A 25,841-nucleotide genomic window follows, 5' to 3' on the forward strand; every position below is an offset into this window, starting at 1 on the left:
TGTCATAGTTCAGGAGTTACTGTGTAAATTATGGCAAACTGCAATTACAAATAAAGTTGTTTTAGATAAACCATTTTTTAATGTATTTATTTATTTTATTTAAAAAAATATTTTTGTATTGTTTGTCACTTTATTCTATTAAATCTTTCAATAAAAAAAAATATTGCAAGAGTGAAGAACAATTATGTTTTTAATTACATAAATAAAATAAATGAGTTGAGATTGATTTAAAATATATTATATTATCACAGAATATTTAAAAAAAATTAGGGATTAAGCAAATATGTCATAGTTCAGGAGTTACTGTGTAAATGATGGCAAAACGCAATCGCAAAGAAAGTTGTTTTAGATAAACCAAATTTGTATGTATTTATTTATTGTATTTGTTTTTAAATATTTTTGGATTGTTTCTCACTTTATTCTATTTAATCTTTCAATAAAAACAAAAACTATTACAAGAGTAAATAATTATTATGTTTTTGATTAAATAAATAAAATAAATCAGTTGAGGTTAATTAAAAATATATGATACTATCACAGAATATTTAAAAAATATTAGGGATTAAGCAAATATGTCAGAGTTCAGGAGTTACTGTGTAAATTATGGCAAAACGCAATTACGATTAAAGTTTTTATGTATTTATTTTTGTATTTAAAAAAAAAAATTGTATTGTTTGTCATTTTATTCTATTTAATCTTTCAATTAAAAATTAAAAATATTGCAAGAGTAAATAATAATTGTGTTTTGGTTAAATAAATAAAATAAATGAGTTTAGATTAATTTAGAATATATTATATTATCACAGAATATTAAAAAAAATATTAGAGATTAAGAAAATATGTCATAGTTCAGGAGTTACTGTGTAAATTATGGCAAAACGCAATCACAAAGAAAGTTGTTTTGGATAAGCCAAATTTGTATGTATTTATTTATTGTATTTTTAAAATATTTTTGGACTGTTTCTCACTATATTCCATTTAATCTTTCAATAAAAATAACAAATATTGCAAGAGTAAAGAATAATCATGTTTTTGATTAAATAAATAAAATAAATGAGTTGAGATTAATTTAAAATGTATTATATGATCACAAAATATTTCAAAAATATTAGGGATTAAGTAAATATGTCATAGTTCAAGAGTTACTGTGTAAATTATGGCAAAGCGCAATTACAAATAAATGCCGACGTGTTCCGTTTTTAAGAAGCGATTTTCCTGGCGGCAGTAAACAAATTATTATTATTATTCATTGCTCTGACACACCCACAGCTCTTGGAAGTGACTTAAATGATATTTTCCCATGGCAAACGCATGCCTGCCTGGGAATACCACAGACAAACTGTGCATATGTCTCCTCCGGTTTTATGGCAGTCCATAAAAAACATTATCATGAACTGGTTTCCATCGCTATTGGCTCTGATTGAAAGAAGCTTGTATCGAAGTCCTTCGCTTACATGATATAGCGGAGGTTTGGATTAGTTCTGCAAAGCACGGAGAAAAGATTTACGATTGACTCATGCAATGGGATGCGTCTGCAGATCAAAGTCTTAGAAAGCAAACATGCTCCGTGTAAGGTTTGCATCCACGCTTATTGTGTTTGTCAGCCGCACTGGGAGCCGCAGTCTGGCAGCGAGGGCCCTGCGGCGACCGCCCTCTCGCCCCTTGCGGTGGAGCGAGCACTCAGGCCTGCATTTTCCCAGGCTGAGACAACGCACCACGGTGGCAGCGCGAGCCACAACGGGGGCCTGATTAAAGACTCGGGACAATGGAGGCAGAGCCGGCTTGAGGGACGGCGGCGGCGGCGGCGGCCTTTTCCATTCCTAGCGCCGTCTCCTTAGCGGGGGTCACAGAGTCGTGGTGCGGGGGGGCAAGAATCTCTGGAATTCAAGACGACCCTCAACTGGGGGATGAAAAAGCTCAGAGTGCAGAGAAGTGGGCAAAAAAAAGGGAAAGATTTTCCTCTCTGGCTGCGTTTCTATTTGTTATTGTTGGCCAATGAGCAACTGGCATGTGGTGGCTTTTGTTCTGATCATTGGGGGTCCCACACAGCAGGCGCCCCTCTTTATTTGGGAGACACCGCTCTCCCTTTCTCTGTAATTATCATGTCTCACGCTTCTTCCTTTCTTCTCGCGACTGAAATAAATCTGCCAGCCTTTTTATTATTGTATATTTAGCACGGCGGAGCCTTCCCACACCGCAAGCTTCCGGTAGCGAAGGGCCCCGCGAGAACTCTGCCATGGCCCGGGGTGCGACGATCAAAGGCCGCCGGGCTAAATGCAGCTCGCCAAGCATCCTCAGACACTGACCTCAAACATCGCTCATGTCTGAGAGCGACGTCGTGTTTGTGTGCACACGTGTTGCCTTTCAGCGACATACTTCTGTTTTGTTGCCACTTTTTCTTTTACGACTTCCGTCTGGAGGCTCCTCTGCACGGCGATCCTGCAAAAGTTCCCCAATTCTGTTCCGTTCATACAGCGCGGCAACTGGAAAACAGCAACAGAGTTCAATTTTTCAGTTCAAATAACAAACTAAACATAATAACAAACATAAATTAAGAATTGCGCTGTTGTCACAAACAAATTTTGCAAATACAGCCTAAAAGAATGACATGCTAGCGAGCTAATATGCTAATAACAAGGAAGTTAATAATAAATGCAAAACAGTACCGTATTATTCGGAATATAAGTCGCTCCGGAGTATAAGTCGCACCGGCCGAAAATGCATAATAAAGAAGGAAAAAAACATATATAAGTCGTACTGGAGTATAAGTCGCATTTTTTGGGGAAATGTATTTGATAAAAGCCAACAGCAAGAATAATCGCTAAATCCCATGAAATATTATACGTCTAGTCTCTTACGTGAATGAGATAAATAAGATTATTTGATATTTTACGCTAATGTGTTAATAATTTCACATAATCATAATTAAATTATCCCCTCAACTCCCCCCAAAATGGATTAACTCGCTGGAATAAAAAAGACAATATAACAAACATCCATAAACGTGGACGCATGTGAAAAAGTGCAATATATTTATCTGTACAGTAATCTATTTATTTATTTATATATATTTATATATATTTATTTATTTTATATTTGTATTATATACATTATTTATATATATTTATTTATTTATATATGCACCTTATTGCTTTTTTATCCTGCACTACCATGAGCTTATGTAACGAAATTTTGTTCTTATCTGTGCTGCATACTTGCCAACCTTGAGACCTCCGATTTCGGGAGGTGGGGCGTGGGGGGTGGGTGGCGTGGTCGGGGGTGGGGCGGGGGCGTGGTTGGGGGCGTGGTTAAGATATATATATATATATATATATATATATATATATATATATATATATATATATAAGAAATACTTGACTTTCAGTGAATTCTAGCTATATATATATATTTTTATTACACACACATATATATATATATATATATATATATATATATATATATATATATATATATATATATATATAATGAAATAAAAGAAATACTTGAATTTCAGTGTTCATTTATTTACACATATACACACACATAACACTCATCTACTCATTGTTGAGTTAAGGGTTGAATTGTCCATCCTTGTTCTATTCTCTGTCACTATTTCAGAACACACACATTATACAAATATACATTATAAAATCAATAAGAAAACGGGAGCTCTAATTTGGGAGTCTGAATTAGGATCAGAAGTTCCTATATAAACATTGCGCACTCACGTCGCCTTTTTGTATTGATTACTGCAGCTGTGCACTGGATTAATTCACAAATACAAACTACAACTCACAAACACTTTAGAGTTAGGCTCCACCATCAGAATGTGTACTTAAACTTATAAAGATCACATGGATATTCTTCAGTGAGTTGATTCACCAAAACTAACCTGTTATACAGGAGGAAAAAGCACACAGGACGTTTCAATTGTTCACAGACTGGTCGCTCTCATCAGAATGACAAGACACTTCCGGTCTGCAGGTGATAGCATTCAATTGGGAAGAAACGCCCTACTGCCCCCTACTGACCAATGTGAATACTGATAAATGTGTAATGACAGCTCCAAAAACGAATTCAAACCACAAAATAAAATAAATAAATCAACACAAAAATGTGACACATTATGGGTGGGTCACATATGCATGTACAGTAGATGGCAGTATTGTCCTGTTTAAAAGTGTCACAACATTGCTGTTTACGGCAGACGAACTGCTTTACGGTAGACGAAAATTTGACTGCTGTTGTTGTGTGTTGTTACCGCGCTGGGAGGACGTTAATGAAACTGCCTAACAATAAACCCACATAAGAAACCAAGAACTCGCCCTCGATCATTAGCTGTTTAAATTGTGGGAAAGCGGACGTGTGAACAGGCTGTCAACACGTCACTCAGGTCCGCATGGAGCTGGAGGGGGCGTGGCCTCCAGCTCGGCCTGAATTTCGGGAGATTTTCGGGAGGAAATTTGTCCCGGGAGGTTTTCGGGAGAGGCGCTGAATTTCGGGAGTCTCCCGGAAAATCCGAGAGGGTTGGCAAGTATGCTGTGCTGTAAAGTTCAAATTTGAATGACAATAAAAAGGAAGTCTAAGTCTAAGTCTAAATAAGTCGCTCCTGAGTATAAGTAGCACCCCCGGCCAAACTATGAAAAAAACTGCGACTTATAGTCAGAAAAATATGGTAATTGTGAAAAATAAAACTAAATATAAATAAACATGTAACGATCTGGGCGCATGGTGATGCGGGGGTTGTTCTCCCAAGATGCAGACGGACTTCGGACACAGCGTGCAGGTAGGAAGTGATTTATTTAAGCAATAAATCAGGCGGGAACAAACAAAAGCGTGCTCATAGCACGGAAGGCAAAAGCTAAGGGGGCTAGCGTGGGAGCTAGCAAACAAAATGAGCTTAGCATGGAAGCTAGCATAAACTAAAGAGCCTAGTGTGGAAGCTAGTATACAAAAACAGGAATCAAACCGTCGTTAACTATTGCATGTAGCAAATTAGGAAGCCAGACTGAGCGTGGAAAGGAACGAGAATAAATAGCACTCTGATTAGTGCCCGGCAGCAGGTGAGTATCCGAGGCACTAATCGGAGGAAACTGAAACCAATCAGCACCCATGGTAACAGAAAACAATTAAACTCAAGGGTGCACAAAACAGGAACTGAGGGAGTCCAAAACAAACAGAACATGATCCGGGCAACGGATTATAACAAAACATAACCGACTTAGACACATAAATAATACATATTCTATAAGGTAGCTAACGTTTCAAATTCAGCTTAAAGGAGTGACATGCTAGCGAGCTAATATGCTAGTGTCAAAGAAGATAATTGTAAATGGTAAAAAATAAAATGTAAACATAAACATAATAGCCAACTTAAACTTAAACAACTTAAGCCACAAACTTTGAAGCATGATGTGGCAAGGGACGACTGTAAAAATAATAAATGTGAAAAAAATATAAATGCAGTTAACAAAATAAATCGAATATATTTTGCAATAGCTACCCATTACCAACCTCGAGGTAATGTTGCAATTTTCAATGAAAATAAAGGAATTCACTTAAAAAACGCTCCAATGCAAGTAAAGTAAGGCTCCAATTTTCCAAAAATGTGCTCGATTGATGCTAATAAACATTGGCTTTGCTATTGACATGCTATTGATTAGCATTAGCAATTTTACATGGCAATTTCAACACCTACAAATTTTGTTGATGAAAACTGCAACTAAGATGCAGTACGCTACACTCAAACAGCTGGTGTGTAATAAGTATAATAAAAACACTTTTCAGGGCACAACAAAAACCAACACAAACACACTATAAACTATACACGACTGCCGTACAACATCTTGGACTTGCAACTGTATTGGCAACCTAATGTCATACTTGCAAATGATAATATGATGATGATGATGATAAAACAACTAGACAGCAGTTTTCATAAACAGCTCATTTTGAATTTTAAAATAAAAATAAAAAACATTTTTACAAAAAAAATTAAAAAATTTAACACACACAAAAGTACCGAAAATTGGTACCGTTGAGTACCGGTATTGATTCCCAGGTACCGGTAATAGGTATCCCTCCGTATACAGTAACATATATGTGTTGAAAGGGGAAACACGTTAGCTTGCTAACATGCTAGCAGGATAAAAATAATTGGGTTTAAATAGTAAACAAAACAAACTAAGACAAATGACATCGTTATATATCAAATAATGCATCTTATACTGCAGTTAACTCGGTTGAAATGCTACTCTCACAAATTTTACTCAGTGTAAATTGCCAAATAAATACATTTTATACGAAAGGCTCAAGCAGTAGAAATGGAAGTACAGTAAAAAATACTTCCACAGTAGGCACAAGACATTAATACAATGTTGATTACACATACATGTCCTTTAAAACAGACTTTTTAACAACGATGCAAAATAGTTGAATTTGTAAATTCAGAGGACTTTGATGTCCAACTTTGGATCAACGTTGTTGGTTGGAATATGACCAAAATTCAATGGTCAAATCAACGTCACAACCTGACATTGATTAAACGTCGTCAAAATGTATGTTGTTTCAACGTTGTGTTTGTGTTGTAGAATATTGGTTGAGAAATGACCAAAATTCAATGGTCAAATCAACATCAGAACCCAACATTGAATAAAGGTTGTCAAAAAGCATGTTGTTTCAACGTTGTATTTGTGTTGTAGAATATTGGTTGAGAAATGACCAAAATTCAACGGCCAAATCAACGTCAGAACCCAACATTGAATAAAGGTTGTCAAAAAGCATGTTGTTTCAACGTTGTATTTGTGTTGTAGAATATTGGTTGAGAAATGACCAAAATTCAACGGCCAAATCAACATCAGAACCCAACATTGAATAAAGGTTGTCAAAAAGCATGTTGTTTCAACGTTGTATTTGTGTTGTAGAATATTGGTTGAGAAATGACCAAAATTCAACGGCCAAATCAACGTCAGAACCCAACATTGATTAAACGTAGTCAATAAGCATGTTGTTTCAATGTTGTGTGTTGTAGAATATTGGTTGGGAAATGACCAAAATTCAATGTTCAAATCAACGTCACAACCTGACATTGATTAAGCGTTGTCAAAAAGTGTGTTGTTTTAAGGTTGTATTTGTGCGGTAGAATATTGGTTGGGAAATGACCAAATTTCAATAGTCAAGCCAACGTCACAACCGAACATTGATTAAAGGTCGTCAATAGACATGTTGTTTCAACGTTGTATTTGTATTGTAGAATATTGGTTGAGAAATGACCAAATTTCAATGGTCAAATCAACGTCAGAAACCGACATTAATTAAACGTTGTCAAAAAGCATGTTGTTTCAACGTTATGTTTGTGTTGTAGAATATTGTTTGCAAAATGACCAAATTTCAATGGTGAAATCAACATCACCAAGAAGCATGTTGTTTCAACGTTGTATTTGTGTTGTAAAATAATGGTTGGTAAAATGACCAAAATTCAATGGTTAAATCAACGTCAGAACCCATACTTGCCAACCTTGAGACCTCCGATTTCGGGAGGTAGGGGGTGGGGGGTGGGGCGGGCGTGGTTGGGGGCGTGGTTAAGAGGGGAGGAGTATATTGACAGCTAGAATTCACCAAGTCAAGTATTTCATATATATATATCCATCCATTTTCTACCGCTTATTCCCTTTGGGGTCGCGGGGGGCGCTGGAGCCTATCTCAGCTACAATCGGGCGGAAGGCGGGGTACACCCTGGACAAGTCGCCACCTCATCACAGGGCCAACACAGATAGACAGACAACATTCACACACTAGGGCCAATTTAGTGTTGCCAATCAACTTATCCCCAGGTGCATGTCTTTGGAGGTCATGCACCTGGGGATAGGTTGATTGGCAACACTAAATTGGCCCTAGTGTGTGAATGTGAGTGTGAATGTTGTCTGTCTATCTATGTTGGCCCTGCGATGAGGTGGCGACTTGTCCAGGGTGTACCCCGCCTTCCGCCCGATTGTAGCTGAGATAGGCTCCAGTGCCCCCCGCGACCCCAAAGGGAATAAGCGGTAGAAAATGGATGGATGGATGGAGATATATATATATATATATATATATATATATATATATCTACATCCTGAAAATATGCAAACAAAACTGTGTTTAGATACTTGATACTTCAAACTTGCATAAATATAACATGAATGTAACATAACTTGGCTTCTGAGAGCTTAAAAATGTAATCAATAAAATGCTAAAGTTGTTGATAAACAAGCAATTATTTTAATAATTAAATATGGTCATTTTAAATGAATTATTATGATAATTTAAAATGTATTATTTCAAATATGTTTATTTTTATGTACCAGTATAATTCTATGGCTGGATGTAATAAGTAGTCAGAAAAGAAAAAAAAAAAAATACAATTAATTTTGATGTCTTTAGCAAAATATAGTAAAAATGTATTTAGTTATTTAGTTTAAAAAAATAAATAAATTAATAAATATTTTTATTTTTATAATAATAATAATAATAATACCTGGGATTTATATAGCGCTTTTCTAAATACCCAAAGTCGCTTTACATGTGTGTGTGGGGGGGGGGGACGATAAAAACAACTTTATTAGAAAAAAAATTAATAAAAATAAAAATAAATAAATAAATAAGAGACACCTAGGGCAGGGTCAGTTTGGAAAGGCTAATGTGAAGAGGTGAGTTTTTAGGGTGGCTTTGAAGGTAGGGAGGGAGGGGGCATCTCTGATGTGCCTGGGGAGAGCGTTCCAGAGAGAGGGGGCAGCCACGGAGAAGGCCCTGTCGCCCCAGGTTCGGCGCCTGGTCTTGGGGACCTCAAGGAGGCCGGCATCACTAGACCTGAGGGAACGGGACGGGACATGTGGCTGGAGGAGGTCAGAGAGGTAGGGTGGTGCCAGGTTATGTAGTGCCTTGTAGGTGGTGAGGAGTATTTTAAAGGTGATTCTGTATTTGACAGGCAGCCAGTGGAGGTCATGAAGGACAGGTGTGATGTGCTCTCTGGAGCGGGTTTCGGTGAGCAGGCGGGCAGCAGAGTTCTGGACGTATTGCAGTTTGTTGAGGGTTTTGGAGGTGATGCCGTAGAGGATGCTGTTGCAGTAGTCTAGCCGGGATGAGATGAAGGCGTGGATGAGGGTTTCGGCAGCAGAGGATGTGAGGGAGGGCCGGAGACGGGCAATGTTTCTGAGGTGGAAGAATGCAGTTTTGGTGATGTGGTTTACGTGGGGGAGGAGTGAAAGGGTAGGGTCGAAAATTACACCTAGATTGCGGATGTGGGTGGAGGTAGTGACAAGGGAGCCGTCGATGTTTAATGAAAAGTCCTGAGTGGAGCGAGTGAGGGAGTCGGGGCCAATGATAATTATTTCAGATTTGTTGCAGTTGAGTTTTAGAAAGTTTTTTTGCATCCAGGTTTTTATGTCTGTGAGGCAGGTGGTGAGGGTGGAGTGAGTGGGTATTTTTAGGTAAGATAAACATAATAATACAATTTATCTCTAGTCTGGATGATTTAGTTCTTGTCACCCTGTTGTCCTCCCGTTGTGAAAAAAGGCTGTCCTCACTCAGGTCCGCATGGAGCTGGAGGGGGCGTGGCCTCCAGCTCCGGCTGAAAATCGGGAGATTTTCGGGAGAATATTTGTCCCGGGAGGTCTTCGGGAGAAGCGCTGAATTTCGGGAGTCTCCCGGAAAATTCGGGAGGGTTGGCAAGTATGTCAGAACCTGACATTGAATAAACATTGTTAAGAGCATGTTGTTTCAACGTTGTATTTGTGTTGGGAGAATGACCAAAATTCAATGGTCAAGTCAACATCACAACCCAACATTGATTAAACATCGCCAAAAAGCATGTTGTTTAATGTTGTATTTGTTTTGTAGAATATTGGTTGGGAAATGATCAAAATTCAATGGTTAAATCAACGCCACAACCCGACATTTAATAAACGTTGTCAAAAAGCACGTTGTTTCAATGTTATGTTTGAGTTGCTCAACATCATTACCTAATTCAACAAGTTGTCAATGTTGTTTCAATGTCTCCTGCCTGTTGGGTCACAATGTGTTAACTTAAAAACATCATTAAAACCACTCAAGTTGTTCATATGCACTCATTATAATCTAAAAAGCTAAAAATGACTGAGCAATGCAGGGTTGTTTTTTTTTAAGTTGACATGTTTTATTTGGCAGCTCGCGGCCTCTCCTCCGAGATGCCACGGGGGTGACGTGTCAACGGACGCCTCCCTGATAATGGGAGGTGTTCAGTTAGAAGAGGGATTTGCTTTACTAAGAGGCTGTCAGAGAGCGGGCGGCACCCTGGGGTGTCAAACAACGATGCGGCAGCACCCTCTCCACCCTTTTGGAGCCGACGCTGGCAAATTATTGTGGCCTGATTATGCCGCAGGGAGAAATGACCTTGACTGACGGTCACGTTTCAAGAGTAGAATGTTCAAAGTGGCGAGTCCCTTCTTGAAATGAAGCACAGTTGTTTTCATTTATCACTTTTTCTTTCTTGTGTGCGGCCTGTGTGATGTGCGAGTCACAATGAAGTGATTACGGCCCGACGTGCCTCGGAGACATGGCACTGGGAAGAATTCTTCTCACACTTAAAAATAGAAACCGCTGGCTTTTTCCAACTTTGTTCACTGGAAGACTTTTGGGCATCCAGTTTGATTTTTGATTTTTTTTCCCCCCTACTCTACCATCTCCTTTTTATATTCCTGTAGTAAGGGTGGGGGCGTCTTTAGCACACAAAGAAGAGTGGAAACTTCCAAAGTGAAACATTTCCCCCCAAAAGTCAAAGAAACAAAGAAGTATGGCAATACTCAATACTCTTGTATACGCATGTACACAACTCAAGAAGACTTACACCAACAGGCAGTAGGTGGCAGTATTGCAATGCAAACACTGTCCTGCTCCAATGATGTGTAAGTCATCACTTCAATCGATTACTAAAAGCTCGGGTTGACCCAATCCGATATTGATATCGGCCTGATATCATCAGAAACACAAGTATCGGCATCCACATTCAGACAAAAATGTTTTTACTTACGGGAAACAAGCTCAACCTCCAAGTTAACCTGTAAGTTTCCCCTCTTTTCTGTCAACCGTTTTACGCCCGACCTGGTTTCTTCTTCTTTGTTACTTTTGGCGGACAGCACCATGCGCAAAAAGAAGTAGCTCTGTTGACCTTAAATTGACTCAGCAACACCACCTGTCATTTTAAAGTGCAAATTACAGGTGCTCTGAGTGCAAGTGTGTGGAATAATACTGGCAAAAGTTTTAACTTGAAGGAAATAGTTTTAATATGTGCGGATCGTTTACTTTTTTTACATGCAGAAAATAGTTTTTATACTTGCGGATTGTTTTTTTTGTTTTTTTTACCTGCAGAAAAAAAGTTTTTATACTTGCAAATAATTTTTTTTACCTGCAGAATTTAGTTTTTACTAACAAATACTTTTTTTACCAGCAGAAAATAGTTTTTATACTTGCAAATCTCTTTTTTTACTCGCATTTTTTAATTTTTTTTTATTGCAAATTGTTTTAAATGAATGTAATTGTTTTTCCACTTACGAATCGATTTTTTTTAACTTAAGAAAGTCGTTTTTTCTGCTTGCAAATCGTTTTTTTCAATTGAATAAAAGGGTTTTGGCATGCAAATCGTTTTTAATTGAAAAAAAATGTTTTTTTACTTGCAAATGTTTTTTTACATGCAGAAAGTTTTTTTGTTGTTGTTTTTTTTACCTTAGAACATATTTTTTTAAATTGAATAAAATAGCTCTTTTTTACTTGCAAATCTTTTTTTAATTGAACAGTTTGTTTTTTTCAATTAAAAAAAAGATCTGAAAGTAAAAAAGAGCTATTTTATTTTTATTTCTGTCTTTTTATTAGTTAATTGTTTTTTACCTGGAGAAAATTGTTTTGTTTTGGGTTTTTTTTTACCTTTGAATACTTGCAAATCTTTTTCTAATTGAATAAAATAGCTCTTTTTTTACTTGCAAATCTTTTTTTAATTGAATAAAATAGTAATTTTATTCAATTAATGTTTAATTGAAAAAATAGCTCTTCTTTTATTTGCAAATCTTTTTTTAATTGAATAAAATAGTTGTTTTATTCAATTAAAAAAAGATTTGCAAGTAAAAAAGAGCTATTTTATTCAATTAAAAAAATATATTTTCAGCTGATGTTTATTTAACATCCGCTGATGCTGGGAACACAATTATTCAAATTTTTTTTTTTCAGTGCAGAATAACAAATGTAACATAAACAAAACATAGATATACAAACCTTCCTGAAACAAATTCAACCGGGGATTGAAGCCTTTATATTTGTGCGCCTCTGAATGCCAGTGATGGAGCAGGAAGGGGCTAGGAATAAGATTTTGGTAAAATTTCATATCAAGCGCTCAAGCTGTGAATCTTTGGGCACAACACGATTCGATTCTTGGGGGTAACAATTCGATTCAGAATCAGTTGAATAATACTCGGTGCCACTTTTATGATTAACTACATTACTCCATAAAATAGACAAACAGCTCTGATAGATTTTTGTATTAACTTAAAGAAAACTGGTTTGTTTAATACAATTCTACCCAAACATTTAATAAAGTCAAATACAAAAAAGGCAACAAGAGAAGTATCCCACACTTCTCTTTTCCAAAGTAAATCTGTACAGTAGATATGATCATCTACATCAGGGACGTCAAACCTGCGGCCTGTGGGCCAGATCAGGCTCGCGAACAGGTTTAGTCCGGCCCGCGACACAAGTTTGCTAAGTGTAATTGTAACTGAGCTGCATATTTAAATCAAAGAAACTGCTGTTCGAATTTTCAACTAACTTGAAGTGTTTTGTCAAGAGAATTATTCGTCATATGTACATTTTCAGAATATACTTAGTCTAATTTGGGCCAAAGTAAAACCAAGAAAACAATTTGAAGTTGTCGTAATTGTACTTTTAAATTATTATGCCATGATTTTACCCGTCTGGCCCACGTGGGAATACATTTTCCTCCATGTGGCCCCTGAGCTTAGTTGAGTTTGACACCCCTGATCTACATCACAGGTATCAAACTCAAGGCCCGGATGCCAGATTTGGCCCGCCACATCATTTAAGTGGCCCTGAAGAAATATGAGTCAATAAAAAAATTTTAATTGACTAAATTTACTAAAATCTTTTCATTGTGACAGACAGAAAGACATGCATTGCATGCTATTGAGTATATTTTAAACTTTATTATCTAATAATGCAACCAATATAATACTATCATTAGTTTCAAACTTGTTTAAAATGAAAACAAAATAAATATCTGCTTGAGTTATATCGAAGCAAGTTATTCATCAAATTGTACACTGTAGAAATGACAATACAAAACTGGATTTTACAGTAAAAAACAACTATTGTACTGTTTTTCCATTTACAGTAATATGCTGTAAAAACCATCGTAAATTTTACAGTGAAGTTGTGGCGACTCAGCTGACAGTTTATTTTCTTTTTTTTTTACTGAAAAATCGATAAACATTTTTTTTACAGTGTATGTAATACAAATATAATAATCAAATGCACAGCAATTAATTTTATAATATCAGGAGGTGAATTCTTATACATTTAAATTCATAAATTAGCGGCCTTAGGGCAGCCATATCTGTGATGTGGCCCTCAGTGTAACCGTGTTCCACACCCCTGATCTACACCAACTATTTGATTGTCCGAGTGGCTGGACTGGACAGATTAAAAAAAAAGGAAAAAAAAGTGTTTTAATCGATTAAAAATATTTACACATTCAAAAATAAAAAAATTTGACAAGGCGCAATATGCACGGCGTGTGAGCTGCGTGTTGGGTGGGCCGTCCTGTCATGTCCACCATGACGTCATCAAACACCACGTACAGTAAAACGTACAGACCCTCCACCATTTTCATTTTCAAGGCGAGTTAATTTTTGTTTTCGGTTTCTTAGTTACGTTCTAATCCGGGATATGTTAATTTTTCTTTGCTGGAATGTGCCAGTAAAAAAACAGCAGCGGACCGCAAACGGCCCACGGCCCTTTGCTTTAATGCGTAGCTCGTGCATTTCCAGCTTTTTTATGAGGGCTTGAGCCTGGAACTATTTCATCGACTTGACATTATTTCCTATGGGGAAAATAATTTGCGACAAACATGCGGGCGACGTCTGCGCAAACGATGATCCCCGATGTGAAAAATAGACGGAAAACATGAGGGATACAGGGAATGGAAAGGGGGATGGATTGGTGGGAGGAAGATGGCTATTGGGGGGGAAATAACGCAGATCAGTCAGTGGGAGTGGGGAGGGGGTTTGAAAGGGGAAACATTCGCCACTGCCCACATTAAAGCCATAAAAAAGAAAACAAACAGAAAAACATGTCTGACATAAAGAGGCTGGTTTCCGCGGCGACAGCACAATGGCTGCCTGTGGCTCTTCGGGGCCCTCGCCATCTCGTCTGGGGCCCGGCACCAGCGAAAGTCACCGCAGTCCCATCAGTGTGTGTGTGAAACATGGTGAATGTCATCACGCTCAATGCTGTGGGAACGGCCATGAAAGAGACCCCACTCAGAAGCCACAAAAGCTCCTTTCTGCGTCTCCTCGCCGCCTTTTAGCCTCTCTATTTATCTTTGCGCGGGGGAGCCGGATGAGGAGGGAGGACTCTCTCTCTCTCCTCCGTCTCGCACGGTGACAAGCAGACTGAGCCGCCCTCGCGCAGCCGTGACTGGCACCCCGCGGCCCCCAGGACACAGGAGCCGGCCTTCCTCCCGGCAAGCTCCCGGAATGCGAGTCTCTAAACAAGCCGGAGGACTGAAGAGCGACATGGTCCTCATGGTGAATGTCTCGTGTGTCCAAACAAGCGGCGAGTGAATCAAGCAGCAGTCCAGACTGACACATCCATTCCGACATGGGTCCAGTATGGTGGACACTGCCAAGGCGGTCTGGTGCCAGTTCCCACGCCAATCCTCACTAGCAGCTTTAGGTTGCAGGCATTAATACGCTGACTGTATTATAATAAAAGTATTTGGCCACCCATCCAAAGGTGTCCTAATCACTTGGCCCGGTGTATCAAACCCAGCACTTAGGCATGGAGACTGTTTCTACAAACATTTGTGAAAGATTGGGCCGCTCTCAGTGAATTCCAGTGTGGAACTGTCATAGGACGCCACCAGTGCAACAAATCCAGTCGTGAAATTTCCTCGCTCCTAAATATTCCGAAGTCGGCTTTATTATAAGAAAATGGAAGAGTTTGGGAACAACAGCAACTCAGCCACCAAGTGGTAGGCCACGTAAACTGACAGAGGGGTCAGCGGATGCTGAAGCGCATAGTGCAACGACTTTCTGCCCACGTACAGTACACAGAGAGCTTCATGGAATGGGTTTCCATGGCCGGGCAGCTGCATCCAACTTCAAACTGTTCAGCCTGTTTGGGAATCGCGGGCTTTCCCTTGACCTTCAACACATTGCACCATTCTGGAAATTCAAACAATCATTTTTCCAAGTTCAAAAAAATTCCAGGATTTTCCAGAATTCCTGGTTTTTCAAAGCCCTATTTCCACCCTTTTTTCTGGCCAGTTTTCCTGCCTTAAAGACCGGGTAGGAAAACGATAAATGGAGGCTTGGGAGCTAGAGGGTTCTGCCAGTATTGTGCTCTACTGGACGGAGATGTTAGATGTTGTTCCTGCTATCTGCTGTAGTCATCCACCCATTTTGGGGGTTGTTGCCTCCAGTGTCACTATCTCTACTGGCACTACTGTTGCCATCACACCTCACATTTTCTCTAGCTCCTCCTTCACTTCTTGGCATTTCTCAATCTTTTCACGTTCCTTTTACCGGATACTGCTATCGCTTGGGATTGATACAGCTATCAGCACCGCTGTCTTCAAACCGCTACGTCAGGCTGCTAGGCCATCACCATTTTGTCAGTCTGGATCTGCAAGTCCCACAAGATCTGGGCCTGGTTGTTCTCAACTACATTTGGTGGTTTCTTCCATCTTGATTCTAGGACCTCCAGTCCATATATGGTACAGATGTTCCAGTAGCTGGTTATAGTGCTCCATAGAAGTCTTGCCTGCCAGCATCTTACACCCTGCTGTAGGGGTGTAACGGTACACAAAAATTTCGGTTCGGTACGTACCTCGGTTTAGAGGTCACGGTTTGGTTCATTTTCGGTACAGTAAGAAAACAACAAAATATACAATGTTTGATTATTTATTTACCAAATTCGTAAACAATGGCTTTATCCTTTTAACATTGGGAACACTAAAATAATTCTGCCCACGTTCATCAACATTAAACTGCCTCAAGTTGTTGCTCAGATTAAATAAAATGACAAAACTTTTCTTCTACATATAAAAAGTGCAACATTAAACAGTTTCAAGTCAACTCATCATGCTTAATTTATTACAGCATTTGGGAAGCCTGTAGTTGATTTGTATTATGTAAATGTTATATTTTTATCAACATGTGATAGCAGGGACCCTGCCATACAAAACTAGGCTGCTGCATTACTCATGATTAATGTAACTATAGCTGAAAAAATGGTAGCAATAGGAGAGACTATTCATCCCTGAACACTAGGGGTGTGGGAAAAAATCGATTCGAATTCGAATCGCGATTCTCACGTTGTGCGATTCAGAATCGATTCTCATTTTTAAAAAATCGATTTTTATTTTATTTATTTATTTATTTTTCCTTTTGTTTTGTTTTTATTTTATTTTATTTTTTTAAATAAATCAAACCAACAAAACAATACACAGCAATACCATAACAATGCATCCCAATTCCAAAACCAAACCCGACCCAGCAACACTCAGAACTGCAATAAACAGAGCAATTGAGAGGAGACACAAACACGACACAGAACACACCAAAAGTAGTGAAACAAAAATGAATATTATCAACAACAGTATCAATATTAGTTACAATTTCAACATAGCAGTGATTAAAAATCCCTCATTGACATTATCATTAGACATTTAAAAAAATAAAAATAAAACAATAGTGTCACAGTGGCTTACACTTGCATCGCATCTCATAAGCTTGACAACACACTGTGTCCAATATTTTCACAAAGATAAAATAAGTCATATTTTTGATTCATTTAATAGTTAAAACAAATGTACATTATTGCAATCAGTTGATAAAACATTGTCCTTTACAATTATAAAAGCTTTTTACAAAAATCTACTACTCTGCTTGCATGTCAGCAGACTGGGGTAGATCCTGCTGAAATCCTATGTATTGAATGAATAGACAATCCTTTTGAATCAGGAAAAAAATCGTTTTTGAATCGAGAATCGTGTTGAATTGAAAAAAAAAAAATCGATTTTGAATCGAATCGTGAACCCAATAATCGATATTGAATCGAATCGTGGGACACCCAGATTCACAGCCCGACTTCATTTAACATAATGTCCTTTTTTTGCTGCTTCAACACAGCTCAATCAACACAGAAAAAGGTAAAGTGAAATAACAGACAGACAGGGCTTTGCTGTCCGTAACACACACACACAAACACACACACACACACACACACACACACACACACACACACACACACACACACACACACACACACACACACACACACACACACACACACACACACACACACACCGCAAAATGAGCTAACGTTACGCTTAAAGCGAATTAGCCTTCACCTCAAGCCAGGACTGCGAGCGAGCTGAGCTGCCTTTTATATTTCTAGAAGGTCAACGGGCTCATAGTGATGTTACTAGTAGTTGACTGGGAGGAGTTTATTATCATTTGGGGAGAGTCCGCAGCCTGATGCTTACCTGCTAAACGCTAAGCACTGACTACATGCGCTCTGAATACGCACTGCTGATTGGTTGTTACCGCTCTGTTTGTAACCAATCAGATGGTTGCGTGGGTGAGACAATGCTGGGTGCTGTGTAGAGTACTGACGAAGACAGAGGCAGAAGGAAGCGGAGGCGGCTACTTAATATGTTTATGTGGAAACTCAATCGGTACACCTCCGAACCGAACCAAAACCCCCGTACCGAAACGGTTCAATACAAATACACGTACCGTTACACCCCTACCCTGCTGTGATGTGCTACACTGTCTCTGGGGCGTCTTTGCGCAGCCTGCACCTGGTGTTCTGTCTGATGTTGTAGACCCAGGGCTGTACTGACCTTGTGTTTGGGTCCTGTTCTTTTGCTGCCATGACTAGTGCTTCTGCAGGGTCTTTCAGTCCAAGCTTTTCCAGTCACTTCTTCAATTTGTCGGTGGTACATGCCATGAGAGGCGGAAGTCCAAGAAGGGCAAGACAAGCTCGGCGGTCTGTGAGCAGGTGTGAGGTCGAGGGCAGCAGCGGGGCGTCAGAGTCCATGTCCAAGCGAGTGGTCGAGAGCCAGGAAGGCAGCAAGGGGACCAGAGGGAATCCAGGGAGACAAGACACACAGCTTGAATCCGGGAAGCAAAGAGGGGCTGCAGGAACACGACACAGGACAACACACAATGAGCACTGTATTTAACAGGGAACTACGTTCTGGCCTGGAACGCAGGTCTGCTCTGGCTTAAGAAGCCCAGGGAGCTCATCAGCGAAAAGGTGTGCTGAGTGCTGACTAATTGATGATTGAATGCAGCCGCCTGCTGCAGCCGCAGTGGCGCACGCAGGCGCATGCTTGGAGGTGCGCTCGGGAGACCGCACGGATGAATGCGCATAGGAATGCGCCTGAGCCGTGAAACCACATTTGGCTTCCAGAGTGGTCTTCAACAGCATCGTTAAGTTCTTGATGAAGGCTCTTGGCATACCATTGATGTCATTCCATTAACTCCAGTGTCCGTCTGTGGCATTGAGTCCTCTGCTTTCTTGTAGTCAGTACAGGTCAAAATAAAAAACTTTTTTTTCACCTACCCAAAATTCTGCTTAGTGCGGCCCTGGCACCGACAGTAACAAGCATTGAATGTGGGGCGCGCAGCAGATTCGGACTGACATGAATGCAACCAAACAAATATGGCTGCCACAGTCATGCATGGTTTGGAATAATTGCAGCTGGGTGTTTGTCTTACAAATTCCGCCAACGTTCGTGTGAAAGATTCCCGTGAGCGTGAGTGGGCGCGTAAGTGAAAATTGCAAAGGCATGAGCTTGTTAATTTCGCCTTGTTGTGGTTTGGAGGGATGTGGCGGAGAGGACTTAAAATAGCGGATCAAGACTGGCAGAAATCTTGCAGAATTCCATCTCATCAGCTCTCAGATCTCTCTGTCTTATGTCTGCACACACTATGAAACTATTCTCATATTTAACTCATTTGCTTTCTTCATTCATCTTCTTAATTACTTGTGTCCTCGTGTGTGTTTTTCATACAAGTTGCGTCACTCTGGAACAAGCAGCAAGTGTGGCCAGCTCAGAACATTAAGTGAAACCAGAGTGTTGCAAAAACACACAATGTTTTGCAATTTTAATGGGGGGGTGGGGGGGGGATAAATGAGCGCTCCTCAGCGAATGCAACAGTGCTTTATGTACTTTGACTGGGAAATTGTGAAATAGTCAACGCAATTTCAATATACATTTTTCTCAGAAAGTAACTATTTTTTTAGTGACTTCGTTTTTATTTGTTAACGTAATAAGTATTATTCACATAATACCTAATAAAGGATGACTTTACTTTTGACTACTTTTCTTGCACAATTAAAAAAAATCTTTAATCTTGTAAAATGCTGACTTGTTTAACTTTCTTTTTTTTTTTTTAATAAAATTGACCATTTTCTTTAATAAAATTATAGCAGGGGTTACGTTTCAGACCCCCACCTCTTAGTTAGATTTTTTTTTTTTAATGTAAAAATAGTTTCACATAAATACAAAAAAAGTGTGAAAAAATTGTAATGACAGGAGCTCCACATAAAATGGTAAATGGGCATAGCGATTTTCTACCTTCAAGGTACTCAAAGCGCTTTGACAGTATTTCCACATTCACCCATTCACACACACATTCACACACTGATGGCGGGAGCTGCCATGCAAGGCCCTAACCACCACCCATCAGGAGCAACGGTGACGTGTCTTGCTCAAGGACACAACGGACGTGATGAGGTTGGTAGAAGGTGGGGATTGAACTAGGAACCCTCAGGTTGCTGACGCGGCCACTCTCCCAAATGCACAACGCCGTCGGGAGAGTGAAAATAACTATTTTTAGTGACTTAGTTTTTATTTGCTCAAGCGATAAGTATTATTCACATAATACATAATAAATTATGACTTTCCTTATAATATGACTATTTTTCTCGCACAATAAAACTTTTTTTTTTTTTCAAAATTAGGTATTTAATCTTGTAAAATGCTGATTTGTTTTACTTTTTTTTTATTTTATAAAATTGACCATTTTCTTTAATAAAATTATAGTAGGGGTTACGTCTCAGACCCCCACCTCTTAATTTGATTTTTTTTTTTTTAATGTAAAAAATAGTTTCACATAAATAAAAAAGGTGTGAACAAATTGTAATGAGAGGAGCTCCACATAAAATACAGGGGAAACTCCAAAACATTTTGAATTAATTTTTTAATAAACTTGCCTATTTCCTTTAATGAAACTACAGTGTGGTTACGTTCCAGACACCCACCTCCAAGTTTGATTTAAAAAAATATATATATATATATAAAAATCGTCTCAAATGAATTAAAAAAAGGGTGAAAAAATTGTAATGAGGAGCTCCAAATAAAATCCAGGTGAAACTCCCCAAAAATGTATATACCGTAATTAATTTCAGCAATTAAACTTAATAAAACTAATGTGTTGTAAACTAATCACATAAAAAGTAAAATATGTCAAGCTTTTATTTATTTTTATAATTTTGAAGATCATGGTTTACAGTTTTTGAAAAGCCAAAATTTCCTGAAATGTTCATCTCAAGGTTTCCATAAGTTGTAAGCCATGATCAGCAAAATTATATCAAAAGAAGTTGTGAAATATATTGAGTTGCATGTTATGAGCCTACGTCATATATTAGTTTCACCTTGTAAATCTAATTGCTGGTACAAACAAACCTTTGCACAGGTCGCGCTTGAAAAAGAGATTTTAATCTCAATGAGTCGTTACCCGGTTAAATAAAGGAAATTGAAGAAGAATGTTTTGACGGTGGAACGGTTGAAGTGGGTTGAAAAATCTGGAAGGAGTCCTCGCCAGAAAAAAGGGTGGAAATAGGGCTTTGGAAAACCAGGAATTCTGAAAAATCCTGGAATTTTTTTTAACTTGGAAAAATTATAGTTTAAATTTCCAGGATGGTGGAATGTGTTCAAGGTAGAATGGTTTGAATCGGTTGAAAAATGCAGAAATGGTGGAAGTTTGAAAAATGGCCAATTCATTTTGAATGAGAAAAATGTCGCGGAAAACCTGGAATTCTGGGAAATCTGGGCTTTTTTTGAATTTGTCAAGGAAAAGCTCGCAATTCCCGAATAGGCTGAAGAGTTTGAAGTTGGAACAGTTTGAATCGGGTGAAAAATGTGGTAGTTGTGGAACTTTGAAGAATGTCCCATTGAGTTCAATGGGAATTTCCCCCAAAATTGGGAATTTCGGGAAAAGTGAGAATTTTTTTGAAAATGGTAAAAAAAAAAAAAAAACTTGAATGGTTTGAATGAGTTGAAATGGTTGGTGTTGGAATTTTTCAAATCGGTCGAGATATGTTGAAGTTGAACATGTTGAATTGAGAAAGGGTAATATAGAATTCCTGGAATTTCGGGAAAACCAGAAATTTTTCCAGTTCAAAAAACACCTTTGTTTTTTGTCCTGATTAAGAGGAATGTTTTGACGGTGGAACGGTTGAAATGCATTGAAAAATGTGGAAGGAGTCGTTGCCAGAAAAAAAAAGGGTAGAAATAGGGCTTTGGAAAACCAGGAATTCTGGAAAATCCTGGAGTTATTTTTTAACTTGGAAAAAAGTTAGTTTAAATTTCCAGGATGGTGGAATGTGTTGAAGGTGGAATGGTTTGAATTGGTTGAAAAATGTGGAAATGGTGGAAGTTTGAAAAATGGCCAATTCATTTTGAATGGGAAAAATGTCCTGGAAAACCTGGAATTCTGGGAAATCTGGGAATTTTTGGAATTATGTCAAGGGAAAGCCCACGATTCCCGAATAGGCTGAACAGTTTGAAGTTGGAACAGTTTGAATCAAGTGAAAAATGTGGAAGGTAGACCGCGCCAAAATCTGGAGAAGAAGAAGAAGAAGTAGTTTAATAAATAGATGACTTTTGGTGTAGAAAAGCATATCTGTGAATGACAATGACCGTACATACCCAACATATCCTATTGACACACCATTATGTGTACGTATTCTATGTCCCCATCATTGAGAGCACATTAAAGTGCTTCGAATGACTTAGACAAAAACATGTGGCCTAGTGGTTAGAGTGTCCGCCCTGAGATCGGTAGGTTGTGAGTTCAAACCCCGGCCGAGTCATACCAAAGACTTTAAAAATGGGACCCATTACGTCCCTGCTTGGCACTCAGCATCAAGGGTTGGAATTGGGGGTTAAATCACCAAAAATGATTCCCGGGCGCAGCACCGCTGCTGCCCACTGCTCCCCTCACCTCCCAGGGGGTGATCAAGGGGATGGGTCAAATGCAGAGGACAAATTTCACCACACCTAGTGTGTGTGTGACAATCATTGGGACTTTAACTTAACTTATGTTTCGCACCCAAACAAGCACAAATACAGCATGTTGGACACAATCGCTGTGGCATGTTTAAACGAACACACCCTTCCAGTCTGCCAAGCAGGAAGAAACACACTCAGCTGGGCATTGTGTCCGAGAGGGCATGCCACTTAGACCTTAGTCTTTTTACTCACACACACACACGCACGCACGTACACTCACACACACACATACACACAAACAGTCACACACATGCGCACACATTCTTGTATTTGTTACCTTCTTGAGACCTCTGAAAAATGCCTACCACTTTAGGACCACCCTTTCTAGATACATAAAAAAGTGTATTTACAACAGTAATAATATATACATACTATGCAAATGTAAAAAAGCTTAATGTGAAAAATGAGTTGGAATTTCACAAGAAAAAGGTCAGAATTTCACAAGAAAAACTTCGAGTTTTGTCAGTATTATAATAAAAGTCGTCATTTTACTCAACACAAGTCAAAATTTTACAAGAAAAACTGAACATTTGTGCAATATTATGATAAAAGTTGGAATTCTACTCAATAACAGTCACCATTTTACAAGAAAAGCTTCAACTTTTGGCAATTTTATGAAAAGAGTCGTAATTTTACTCGACAAACGTCACAATTTTATTTAAAAAATGTTTTAAATTTTGGCAATATTATAATAATAATCTGAATTTTACTTGGCCAAATTATGACAAAAGTCATCATTTTACTCAAAAAATGTCACTATTGTACAAGAACAAAACAAAAAAGGCAATATTGTGATATAAGTCAGAATGTTATATGACAAATGTCACCATTTTGCATTAAAAAGTAATGATTTTACGAGAAAATATTGCAATATTACAGAAACAGAAAGAATATGAGAAATGTTTCCCAATTTTATAAGAAAAAAGTCGACACATTGTGAAAAAAAGATTGCTTTTAGTTCATTTTTATTTTTATTTTTGAATGTTTTGTTTGTAATTGGTTTTTAATCTTCATTATCTACTTCAAGTTATGACAGTATGTCTCTATATACACATTTATTTTCATCCCATCCATCCATTTCCTACCGCTTCATTTTTTTAAATTAATTTTGGCCAAACGATTCCCGGGCGCGGCCACCACTGCTGCCCACTGCTCCCCTCACCTCCCAGGGAGTGAACAAGGGGATGGGTCAAATGCAGAGGGCAAATTTCACCACACCTAATGTGTGTGTGACAATCATTGGTACTTTAACTTTAACTTTAACATTTCAACTTCTTACACACACTTGTTATTTCATATGTTGACCAGAGGGGAAGCACTTTTAAAAGCGACACACCATCCATTTGAAAAATCCCTCCTTTTTGGGAACACCCTCATTTTGATAGATTTCAGCAGCAGGGGTGCAAGGGTTTTCCGTATTGGGACCATGATTTCGGTCCTAACTTGTTCACCGGTCCTCATATGGAAGGTACTGTTCCTTGTTGGTGTCTCAAGAAGGGTATAAATACAAGAACACACACACACACACACACACACACACACACACACACACACACGGCGCCGGGCCCTCGTGTTTCCATGGCAATCTGCACCAGCGATCTTCCCACGGTGGCTGTGGAAGCCGACAGCTGAGTGTTGCACAGAAGCGCATGTGTGAATGAATGGCGCTAGCTACATGCGTGCCAGTGCAAAGAGCGCTGTCCCGTCCAGTGGAGACGGCAGATGTTCAGACACTCACTGGACTGATAGCGCTCTTGACCCTCGGTGTCCGCTGCCTCTGATGGCTGCCATGTTGCTTTGCTTTCACACTTGCCACCTTGACTCCTATCCTGCAGCACACTTAGCCAAAACCCACTTTCACAGAGAGACCAAACAGCTGCACGAGAGGCCAGAACATGCTTCCCCTTTTACACAGACGAACTGGGATAGTAGTAGGAGTGTCAAAAAAAAAAAAGATTTTCGAATTAATCGTGATTCTTATTTATAACGATCCTTAATGGAAAAAAAAAAAATCTAAATCGATGTAAGGATTTTCTTTTTAACCTGACCTGTCCAGCCATCATTTTATCTAGACATCATTTTATCAGGCCCTCAAACACCTGGAAATGAAATGTGTCAAAAAAGTACTTCATATTTTCTCACTAAATGTAATGGATTTTTTTCATTTTGACAGATAAAATGTATGTACTGCTTAGGGTTGTACGGTATACTTTCACAGAGAGACCAAACAGCTGCACGAGAGGCCAGAACACGCTTCCCCTTTTACACAGAAGAACTGGGATAGTAGTAGGAGTGTCATAAAAAAATAATTCTTATTTGTAACGGTTCTTATTCGGAAAAAAAATAAATAGTCTAAATCGATGTAGGGATATTTTTTTTTAACCTGACCTGTCCAGCCATCATTTTATCAGGCCCTCAAACACCTGGAAATGATATGTGTCAATGTCAATAAAATACTTCATATTTTCTCACTAAATGTAATGGATTTTTTTCCATTTTGACAGAAAAAATGTATGTACTGCTTAGGGTTGTACGGTATACCGGTCGATACTAGTATAGTATGGCGGTACTAATGAATACAAAACGGTACTATACTCTGTTTGAAAAGTACCGGTTCCCGTGACATTGCTGGCTTTGCGAGCAGAGGAGCATGTTGGGCAGTGCACACACACAGAGTACTTACAAGCAGACACAGTGTGGAGACAGAAAAGGGAGAATGGACGCATTTTGGTGTAAAAATTAAGATAAAGGTGAAGTTATAACACTGAAACACCCTCAGGAAGAGCTGCTTTAAGACATGCTAGCGGCAAACGTCCATTCGCAGTCTGCAGTGTTTTAGCTACTTCTAAATCACTAATCCTCGCCTCCATGGTGACAAAGTAAGTTTCTTACAAGTAGCATTATCACTGGAGGACGAGGCATAGCTAAACATGCTTCACTACACACCGTAGGAGGATACAATAGCTCACCACTAACAGCAAGCCAGCACCCTGAATGTAAACAAATGCCATGGGTGGATCTACACCTGACATCCACTGTAATGATACCAAGTACAATAGCGTATCTAGTCGATACTACTATAATTACATCGATATTTTTTATCGTCACAAAATCTTTTTTCATTTTTAAAAAATTCTATTATGTTTATAAAGTCAGTAAATAAGTCCCTGGACACATGAGGACTTTGAATATGACCAATGTATGATCCTGTAACTACTTGGTATCGGATCGATAC

The 25,841-nt window shown here is 38.7% G+C and overlaps 1 protein-coding gene across 2 annotated transcripts in view; it reads right to left on the reverse strand.

Annotated features, from left to right (window-relative positions):
* zbtb8b (zinc finger and BTB domain containing 8B) overlaps positions 1–25,841 on the reverse strand; it is a 58,247-nt gene that overhangs the window by 25,229 nt on the left and 7,177 nt on the right. The window contains exon 2 of one of the 2 annotated variants that reach the window (XM_061982418.2): positions 2,377–2,483. The exons of the other annotated variant lie outside the window; for it this stretch is intronic. The gene's annotated coding sequence lies outside the window, so the exon portion shown is untranslated. The remainder of the gene's footprint in view (positions 1–2,376; positions 2,484–25,841) is intronic. 2 annotated transcript variants of the gene reach the window in all.

The sequence above is a fragment of the Nerophis lumbriciformis genome, linkage group LG21, assembly GCF_033978685.3.
Source record: "Nerophis lumbriciformis linkage group LG21, RoL_Nlum_v2.1, whole genome shotgun sequence".
NCBI lineage: Eukaryota > Metazoa > Chordata > Actinopteri > Syngnathiformes > Syngnathidae > Nerophis > Nerophis lumbriciformis.